The sequence below is a fragment of the Nannobrachium achirus genome (genome assembly GCF_963921795.1).
Source record: "Nannobrachium achirus genome assembly, chromosome: 6".
Taxonomy (NCBI): Eukaryota; Metazoa; Chordata; class Actinopteri; order Myctophiformes; family Myctophidae; genus Nannobrachium; species Nannobrachium achirus.
The window spans coordinates 68916360-68925798 of record NC_137815.1 but is presented as its reverse complement, the minus strand read 5'-3'; the positions used below and the strand labels follow the sequence as shown (position 1 = coordinate 68925798).

At 45.8% G+C, this 9439-nt stretch overlaps 1 protein-coding gene across 1 annotated transcript in view; it reads right to left on the bottom strand.

Annotated features, from left to right (window-relative positions):
* LOC308287260 (poly(rC)-binding protein 2-like) overlaps window positions 1-9439 on the bottom strand; it is a gene marked incomplete at both ends in the record, with an annotated part of 102742 nt that overhangs the window by 69316 nt on the left and 23987 nt on the right. The gene's annotated exons all lie outside the window — the stretch shown is intronic.

The following is a 9439-nucleotide window of genomic DNA, read 5'->3' as shown; positions in this document are numbered from 1 at the left end:
TGGACCAGAGCTACCAGTAAGGAGAATTCCTTCTAACGCTAGCCTATGGACCAGAGCTACCAGTAAGGAGAATTCCTTCTAACGCTAGCCTATGGACCAGAGCTAACAGTAAGGAGAATTCCTTCTAACGCTAGCCTATGGACCAGAGCTACCAGTAAGGAGAATTCATTCTAACGCTAGCCTATGGACCAGAGCTACCAGTAAGGAGAATTCATTCTAATGCTAGCCTATGGACCAGAGCTACCAGTAAGGAGAATTCCTTCTAACACTATAGCCTATGGACCAGAGCTACCAGTAAGGAGAATTCCTTCTAACGCTAGCCTATGGACCAGAGCTACCAGTAAGGAGAATTCCTTCTAACGCTAGCCTATGGACCAGAGCTACCAGTAAGGAGAATTCATTCTAATGCTAGCCTATGGACCAGAGCTACCAGTAAGGAGAATTCCTTCTAACGCTAGCCTATGGACCAGAGCTAACAGTAAGGAGAATTCCTTCTAACGCTAGCCTATGGACCAGAGCTACCAGTAAGGAGAATTCCTTCTAACGCTAGCCTATGGACCAGAGCTACCAGTAAGGAGAATTCATTCTAATGCTAGCCTATGGACCAGAGCTACCAGTAAGGAGAATTCCTTCTAACGCTAGCCTATGGACCAGAGCTACCAGTAAGGAGAATTCCTTCTAACGCTAGCCTATGGACCAGAGCTACCAGTAAGGAGAATTCATTCTAATGCTAGCCTATGGACCAGAGCTACCAGTAAGGAGAATTCATTCTAATGCTAGCCTATGGACCAGAGCTACCAGTAAGGAGAATTCCTTCTAACGCTAGCCTATGGACCAGAGCTAACAGTAAGGAGAATTCCTTCTAACGCTAGCCTATGGACCAGAGCTAACAGTAAGGAGAATTCATTCTAATGCTAGCCTATGGACCAGAGCTACCAGTAAGGAGAATTCCTTCTAACGCTAGCCTATGGACCAGAGCTAACAGTAAGGAGAATTCCTTCTAACACTATAGCCTATGGACCAGAGCTACCAGTAAGGAGAATTCCTTCTAACACTATAGCCTATGGACCAGAGCTACCAGTAAGGAGAATTCCTTCTAACGCTAGCCTATGGACCAGAGCTACCAGTAAGGAGAATTCCTTCTAACGCTAGCCTATGGACCAGAGCTACCAGTAAGGAGAATTCCTTCTAACGCTAGCCTATGGACCAGAGCTACCAGTAAGGAGAATTCCTTCTAACACTATAGCCTATGGACCAGAGCTACCAGTAAGGAGAATTCCTTCTAACGCTAGCCTATGGACCAGAGCTACCAGTAAGGAGAATTCATTCTAATGCTAGCCTATGGACCAGAGCTACCAGTAAGGAGAATTCCTTCTAACGCTAGCCTATGGACCAGAGCTACCAGTAAGGAGAATTCATTCTAACGCTAGCCTATGGACCAGAGCTACCAGTAAGGAGAATTCATTCTAACGCTAGCCTATGGACCAGAGCTACCAGTAAGGAGAATTCATTCTAACGCTAGCCTATGGACCAGAGCTACCAGTAAGGAGAATTCCTTCTAACGCTAGCCTATGGACCAGAGCTACCAGTAAGGAGAATTCCTTCTAACGCTAGCCTATGGACCAGAGCTACCAGTAAGGAGAATTCATTCTAACGCTAGCCTATGGACCAGAGCTACCAGTAAGGAGAATTCCTTCTAACGCTAGCCTATGGACCAGAGCTACCAGTAAGGAGAATTCATTCTAATGCTAGCCTATGGACCAGAGCTACCAGTAAGGAGAATTCCTTCTAACGCTAGCCTATGGACCAGAGCTACCAGTAAGGAGAATTCCTTCTAACGCTAGCCTATGGACCAGAGCTACCAGTAAGGAGAATTCCTTCTAACGCTTGCCTATGGACCAGAGCTACCAGTAAGGAGAATTCATTCTAACGCTAGCCTATGGACCAGAGCTACCAGTAAGGAGAATTCCTTCTAACGCTAGCCTATGGACCAGAGCTACCAGTAAGGAGAATTCCTTCTAACGCTAGCCTATGGACCAGAGCTACCAGTAAGGAGAATTCCTTCTAACGCTAGCCTATGGACCAGAGCTACCAGTAAGGAGAATTCCTTCTAACGCTAGCCTATGGACCAGAGCTAACAGTAAGGAGAATTCATTCTAACACTATAGCCTATGGACCAGAGCTACCAGTAAGGAGAATTCCTTCTAACGCTAGCCTATGGACCAGAGCTAACAGTAAGGAGAATTCCTTCTAACGCTAGCCTATGGACCAGAGCTACCAGTAAGGAGAATTCATTCTAATGCTAGCCTATGGACCAGAGCTACCAGTAAGGAGAATTCCTTCTAACACTATAGCCTATGGACCAGAGCTACCAGTAAGGAGAATTCCTTCTAACGCTAGCCTATGGACCAGAGCTAACAGTAAGGAGAATTCCTTCTAACGCTAGCCTATGGACCAGAGCTACCAGTAAGGAGAATTCATTCTAATGCTAGCCTATGGACCAGAGCTACCAGTAAGGAGAATTCCTTCTAACACTATAGCCTATGGACCAGAGCTACCAGTAAGGAGAATTCCTTCTAACGCTAGCCTATGGACCAGAGCTACCAGTAAGGAGAATTCATTCTAATGCTAGCCTATGGACCAGAGCTAACAGTAAGGAGAATTCCTTCTAACGCTAGCCTATGGACCAGAGCTACCAGTAAGGAGAATTCCTTCTAACGCTAGCCTATGGACCAGAGCTACCAGTAAGGAGAATTCCTTCTAACGCTAGCCTATGGACCAGAGCTACCAGTAAGGAGAATTCATTCTAACGCTAGCCTATGGACCAGAGCTACCAGTAAGGAGAATTCCTTCTAACACTAGCCTATGGACCAGAGCTACCAGTAAGGAGAATTCATTCTAACGCTAGCCTATGGACCAGAGCTACCAGTAAGGAGAATTCCTTCTAACGCTAGCCTATGGACCAGAGCTAACAGTAAGGAGAATTCCTTCTAACGCTAGCCTATGGACCAGAGCTACCAGTAAGGAGAATTCCTTCTAACACTAGCCTATGGACCAGAGCTACCAGTAAGGAGAATTCCTTCTAATGCTAGCCTATGGACCAGAGCTACCAGTAAGGAGAATTCATTCTAATGCTAGCCTATGGACCAGAGCTACCAGTAAGGAGAATTCCTTCTAACGCTAGCCTATGGACCAGAGCTAACAGTAAGGAGAATTCCTTCTAACACTAGCCTATGGACCAGAGCTACCAGTAAGGAGAATTCCTTCTAACGCTAGCCTATGGACCAGAGCTACCAGTAAGGAGAATTCCTTCTAACGCTAGCCTATGGACCAGAGCTACCAGTAAGGAGAATTCCTTCTAACGCTAGCCTATGGACCAGAGCTACCAGTAAGGAGAATTCATTCTAATGCTAGCCTATGGACCAGAGCTACCAGTAAGGAGAATTCCTTCTAACGCTAGCCTATGGACCAGAGCTACCAGTAAGGAGAATTCCTTCTAACGCTAGCCTATGGACCAGAGCTACCAGTAAGGAGAATTCCTTCTAACGCTAGCCTATGGACCAGAGCTACCAGTAAGGAGAATTCCTTCTAACACTATAGCCTATGGACCAGAGCTACCAGTAAGGAGAATTCCTTCTAACGCTAGCCTATGGACCAGAGCTAACAGTAAGGAGAATTCCTTCTAACGCTAGCCTATGGACCAGAGCTACCAGTAAGGAGAATTCCTTCTAACGCTAGCCTATGGACCAGAGCTACCAGTAAGGAGAATTCATTCTAATGCTAGCCTATGGACCAGAGCTACCAGTAAGGAGAATTCCTTCTAACGCTAGCCTATGGACCAGAGCTACCAGTAAGGAGAATTCATTCTAACACTATAGCCTATGGACCAGAGCTACCAGTAAGGAGAATTCCTTCTAACGCTAGCCTATGGACCAGAGCTACCAGTAAGGAGAATTCCTTCTAACGCTAGCCTATGGACCAGAGCTACCAGTAAGGAGAATTCCTTCTAACGCTAGCCTATGGACCAGAGCTACCAGTAAGGAGAATTCCTTCTAACGCTAGCCTATGGACCAGAGCTACCAGTAAGGAGAATTCATTCTAATTCTAGCCTATGGACCAGAGCTACCAGTAAGGAGAATTCATTCTAACACTATAGCCTATGGACCAGAGCTACCAGTAAGGAGAATTCATTCTAATGCTAGCCTATGGACCAGAGCTACCAGTAAGGAGAATTCATTCTAATGCTAGCCTATGGACCAGAGCTACCAGTAAGGAGAATTCCTTCTAACGCTAGCCTATGGACCAGAGCTACCAGTAAGGAGAATTCCTTCTAACGCTAGCCTATGGACCAGAGCTACCAGTAAGGAGAATTCCTTCTAACGCTAGCCTATGGACCAGAGCTACCAGTAAGGAGAATTCCTTCTAACGCTAGCCTATGGACCAGAGCTACCAGTAAGGAGAATTCCTTCTAACGCTAGCCTATGGACCAGAGCTACCAGTAAGGAGAATTCCTTCTAACGCTAGCCTATGGACCAGAGCTAACAGTAAGGAGAATTCCTTCTAACACTATAGCCTATGGACCAGAGCTACCAGTAAGGAGAATTCCTTCTAACACTATAGCCTATGGACCAGAGCTACCAGTAAGGAGAATTCCTTCTAACGCTAGCCTATGGACCAGAACTACCAGTAAGGAGAATTCATTCTAATGCTAGCCTATGGACCAGAGCTACCAGTAAGGAGAATTCCTTCTAACGCTAGCCTATGGACCAGAGCTACCAGTAAGGAGAATTCCTTCTAACGCTAGCCTATGGACCAGAGCTACCAGTAAGGAGAATTCATTCTAACGCTAGCCTATGGACCAGAGCTACCAGTAAGGAGAATTCCTTCTAACACTATAGCCTATGGACCAGAGCTACCAGTAAGGAGAATTCATTCTAACGCTAGCCTATGGACCAGAGCTACCAGTAAGGAGAATTCCTTCTAACGCTAGCCTATGGACCAGAGCTACCAGTAAGGAGAATTCATTCTAATGCTAGCCTATGGACCAGAGCTACCAGTAAGGAGAATTCCTTCTAACGCTAGCCTATGGACCAGAGCTACCAGTAAGGAGAATTCCTTCTAACGCTAGCCTATGGACCAGAGCTACCAGTAAGGAGAATTCCTTCTAACGCTAGCCTATGGACCAGAGCTACCAGTAAGGAGAATTCATTCTAACGCTAGCCTATGGACCAGAGCTACCAGTAAGGAGAATTCCTTCTAACGCTAGCCTATGGACCAGAGCTACCAGTAAGGAGAATTCCTTCTAACGCTAGCCTATGGACCAGAGCTACCAGTAAGGAGAATTCCTTCTAACGCTAGCCTATGGACCAGAGCTACCAGTAAGGAGAATTCATTCTAACACTATAGCCTATGGACCAGAGCTACCAGTAAGGAGAATTCCTTCTAACGCTAGCCTATGGACCAGAGCTACCAGTAAGGAGAATTCCTTCTAACGCTTGCCTATGGACCAGAGCTACCAGTAAGGAGAATTCCTTCTAACGCTAGCCTATGGACCAGAGCTACCAGTAAGGCGAATTCCTTCTAACGCTAGCCTATGGACCAGAGCTACCAGTAAGGAGAATTCATTCTAACGCTAGCCTATGGACCAGAGCTACCAGTAAGGAGAATTCATTCTAACGCTAGCCTATGGACCAGAGCTAACAGTAAGGAGAATTCCTTCTAACGCTAGCCTATGGACCAGAGCTACCAGTAAGGAGAATTCCTTCTAACACTAGCCTATGGACCAGAGCTACCAGTAAGGAGAATTCATTCTAATGCTAGCCTATGGACCAGAGCTACCAGTAAGGAGAATTCATTCTAATGCTAGCCTATGGACCAGAACTACCAGTAAGGAGAATTCCTTCTAACGCTAGCCTATGGACCAGAGCTAACAGTAAGGAGAATTCCTTCTAACACTAGCCTATGGACCAGAGCTACCAGTAAGGAGAATTCCTTCTAACGCTAGCCTATGGACCAGAGCTACCAGTAAGGAGAATTCCTTCTAACGCTAGCCTATGGACCAGAGCTACCAGTAAGGAGAATTCCTTCTAACGCTAGCCTATGGACCAGAGCTACCAGTAAGGAGAATTCCTTCTAACACTAGCCTATGGACCAGAGCTACCAGTAAGGAGAATTCCTTCTAACACTAGCCTATGGACCAGAGCTACCAGTAAGGAGAATTCCTTCTAACACTAGCCTATGGACCAGAGCTACCAGTAAGGAGAATTCCTTCTAACGCTAGCCTATGGACCAGAGCTACCAGTAAGGAGAATTCCTTCTAACGCTAGCCTATGGACCAGAGCTACCAGTAAGGAGAATTCCTTCTAACGCTAGCCTATGGACCAGAGCTACCAGTAAGGAGAATTCCTTCTAACGCTAGCCTATGGACCAGAGCTACCAGTAAGGAGAATTCATTCTAATTCTAGCCTATGGACCAGAGCTACCAGTAAGGAGAATTCATTCTAACACTATAGCCTATGGACCAGAGCTACCAGTAAGGAGAATTCATTCTAATGCTAGCCTATGGACCAGAGCTACCAGTAAGGAGAATTCATTCTAATGCTAGCCTATGGACCAGAGCTACCAGTAAGGAGAATTCCTTCTAACGCTAGCCTATGGACCAGAGCTACCAGTAAGGAGAATTCCTTCTAACGCTAGCCTATGGACCAGAGCTACCAGTAAGGAGAATTCCTTCTAACGCTAGCCTATGGACCAGAGCTACCAGTAAGGAGAATTCCTTCTAACGCTAGCCTATGGACCAGAGCTAACAGTAAGGAGAATTCCTTCTAACACTATAGCCTATGGACCAGAGCTACCAGTAAGGAGAATTCCTTCTAACACTATAGCCTATGGACCAGAGCTACCAGTAAGGAGAATTCCTTCTAACGCTAGCCTATGGACCAGAGCTACCAGTAAGGAGAATTCATTCTAATGCTAGCCTATGGACCAGAGCTACCAGTAAGGAGAATTCCTTCTAACGCTAGCCTATGGACCAGAGCTACCAGTAAGGAGAATTCCTTCTAACGCTAGCCTATGGACCAGAGCTACCAGTAAGGAGAATTCATTCTAATGCTAGCCTATGGACCAGAGCTACCAGTAAGGAGAATTCCTTCTAACACTATAGCCTATGGACCAGAGCTACCAGTAAGGAGAATTCATTCTAACGCTAGCCTATGGACCAGAGCTACCAGTAAGGAGAATTCCTTCTAACGCTAGCCTATGGACCAGAGCTACCAGTAAGGAGAATTCATTCTAATGCTAGCCTATGGACCAGAGCTACCAGTAAGGAGAATTCCTTCTAACGCTAGCCTATGGACCAGAGCTACCAGTAAGGAGAATTCCTTCTAACGCTAGCCTATGGACCAGAGCTACCAGTAAGGAGAATTCCTTCTAACGCTAGCCTATGGACCAGAGCTACCAGTAAGGAGAATTCCTTCTAACGCTAGCCTATGGACCAGAGCTACCAGTAAGGAGAATTCCTTCTAACGCTAGCCTATGGACCAGAGCTAACAGTAAGGAGAATTCCTTCTAACGCTAGCCTATGGACCAGAGCTACCAGTAAGGAGAATTCCTTCTAACGCTAGCCTATGGACCAGAGCTAACAGTAAGGAGAATTCATTCTAACGCTAGCCTATGGACCAGAGCTACCAGTAAGGAGAATTCCTTCTAACGCTAGCCTATGGACCAGAGCTACCAGTAAGGAGAATTCCTTCTAACGCTAGCCTATGGACCAGAGCTACCAGTAAGGAGAATTCCTTCTAACGCTAGCCTATGGACCAGAGCTACCAGTAAGGAGAATTCATTCTAACACTATAGCCTATGGACCAGAGCTACCAGTAAGGAGAATTCATTCTAATGCTAGCCTATGGACCAGAGCTACCAGTAAGGAGAATTCCTTCTAACGCTAGCCTATGGACCAGAGCTACCAGTAAGGAGAATTCCTTCTAACGCTAGCCTATGGACCAGAGCTACCAGTAAGGAGAATTACTTCTAACGCTAGCCTATGGACCAGAGCTACCAGTAAGGAGAATTCATTCTAACACTATAGCCTATGGACCAGAGCTACCAGTAAGGAGAATTCCTTCTAACGCTAGCCTATGGACCAGAGCTACCAGTAAGGAGAATTCCTTCTAACGCTAGCCTATGGACCAGAGCTACCAGTAAGGAGAATTCCTTCTAACGCTAGCCTATGGACCAGAGCTACCAGTAAGGAGAATTCCTTCTAACGCTAGCCTATGGACCAGAGCTACCAGTAAGGAGAATTCATTCTAATGCTAGCCTATGGACCAGAGCTACCAGTAAGGAGAATTCCTTCTAACGCTAGCCTATGGACCAGAGCTACCAGTAAGGAGAATTCCTTCTAACGCTAGCCTATGGACCAGAGCTACCAGTATGCCGTTGTACTGAGTGCAGTGTAGGGAACAGCTGCCCTCATTTAAATTAATATATTCCATTCGTGACAATGACTGGTGTGGTGTCACTCATGTAGGCTACAAGCTTACTTTACAGACTAAATGGTAATGGTTCCACTCCCACAGTGAACCAAAATGCTGCTGGGCTTGCGTGTGTGTGTATGTGTGTGGATGTGTGTGTGTGTGTGTGTGTGTGTGTGTGTGTGTGGTCTGTGTGGGACGTGGACGTGGGAGTGAACTTGCAGCTGCGGAAGTAAACTCTCTTCTATTGGCTATTCTTTCGTTGTTATATTGTATTCAGGTTGTTCTAGTTGTAAAATCGGGGCGTTTCGTGAATAATCAAGGGCGTGTTATTTAAATTCAACGCTGGGATCATATGTACAGTGTACACCAGGGTTGGCCAGGTAGGACGATTTCATAAATGCCACTTCAACGTTGGCCCACGCAAAGATTTAGGAACGAAGAAAATAGGCTGCTTTTTACACTCCATTGATAAACGAGGGCCAGCGTCACTATCCTTAGAGCGCCGCCGCTAGTGGGCTACTAATATTGATTTGTCACACCGCTAGTGGTAAGTAGTTTTCATGTCTGCTGGTGAGTTACTGTACAAATGAGCATTACTTGCCTATCGGGCAAAGGGTATTTTTCTCAGCGTCAAACAGCTTTAGGAGTTCCACTAAATCAAATTCATTAGAGTTCATACACAATTTACTAGTCTTCTGTTGAAAGTTAACGTTTATTTTGTGTATCCACTGTGTGTGTGCGTGTGTGTGTGTGTGTGTGTGTGTGTGTGTGTGTGTGTGTGTGTGTGTGTGTGTGTGTGTGTGTTAGTGCGTGCGTGCGTGCGTGTGTGTTGATACATAAAAATGCAAAACACTATGCTCATAACTGTAGTGTTCAGATTTGGGGACTACATTGGCAGCGGCAGGTCTCTCTTATTACTGCAGTAGTTGACAAGCTTAACCATTGATTATTACCTGCATTTCCAG